This window comes from Canis aureus, chromosome 6, assembly GCF_053574225.1.
Source record: "Canis aureus isolate CA01 chromosome 6, VMU_Caureus_v.1.0, whole genome shotgun sequence".
Classification (NCBI taxonomy): Eukaryota; Metazoa; Chordata; class Mammalia; order Carnivora; family Canidae; genus Canis; species Canis aureus.
Window position 1 is genome coordinate 10,015,001 of NC_135616.1, and position 1,435 is coordinate 10,016,435.

A 1,435-nucleotide genomic window follows, 5' to 3' on the forward strand; every position below is an offset into this window, starting at 1 on the left:
AGAATGGGACAGGGTATAAAAGATGGCTTGGGGGGATCCCTGGGTGGCGCAGCGGTTTAGCGCCTGCCTTTGGCCCAGGGCGCGATCCTGGAGACCCGGGATCGAATCCCACATCAGGCTCCTGGTGCATGGAGCCTGCTTCTCCCTCTGCCTCTCTCTCTCTCTCTCTCCTCTCTCTTTGTGACTATCATAAAAAAAAAAAAAAAAAAAGATGGCTTGGGGCAGAAGCTAAATTGTATTCCAGCATTTATATCTTTAATAAAAATGTTAAATAAAGCATAATGCAAAAATGTTCATTGGAAAACATGAGAATAACAAGACTTTTATTTCACTGTATTAAAAAGTAAAAATAGACATGATGTCTTCATATATCTCTCCTCAATATTTTTTTGTCTTTGTTTAAGTATGAAGAAGAAAGCTTTCCATATTCTAAACTTGATGAATGATGGGTTTTAAAAGTGCACTACAGGTTATATTTTATCACACATAGGCTTCTACTAAATTACATTAAGATGTATACTGACATCACAAAACATTCTCAAAGCAATTTGGGTTAATTCATCCCACGAATATGTATTGATATTCTATTCAGAGGCAATTAGTGTGCTAGGTAAGGGGATCCAAATAGGGATAACTACAGATTCAAAAAGAAAGCACATAACCTGAAACTTTTAATATAATGTGGTAAAAACCAAGATAGTAGTAGGTACTGTGAGCATTGGCAAATTAATTCAACCTAAGGATTCAGGCATGAGGAACACTGAAGCAAACCTTGAAGGAGAAATAAATATTAGCCAGCAAGAGCAGAGAGAGGGCATTCAAGACAGAGAATTTAATATGAGAAAAATACAGATATACTCCAGAGCGTGTTACTTGAATGGCATTATAAGCATAGTCTGATTTACTGAAGCATAATATTTAAGTCATGAGAGTCAAGGCTGAAGAAACAGACAAAAGCAAGTTTATGGAGAGCCTTGTATGTTGTTATAAGACACTAAATTTTATAACTATATAAGGAACTAAACTGTAGGTAGAGCACTGGAGTAACATGATTGGAGTTGGTTTTAGAAGATCATTTTTGTTACAATGAAGAGCAGGAAAGATGGCAGAGTAGGGGGTTAGGAAAGAAGTTAGGAGGCAATATGACAAAGCCCAATGGGGACGTGGGAATATAGGAAGGATCCAAGGTGAAATCAGAGGGTAAGAGGAGTCAAGAGTACTGGTGATGGACAAGAGGTGATGAGTAACTACAGAAATCCAGCATAAGTCCCAGGTTCTCATGTTGGTGACTTAGTTGATCACAGTGCCATGAACCCATAAACCCATATATAGTAAAACAAGAAAAGAAAGAAAATTTGAATGGAGAGAATGGGGATAAAGTGATGAGTTTATTTTGTACTTGTTGAGTTTGGGATACAAGTAGAAGTTTCAGGTG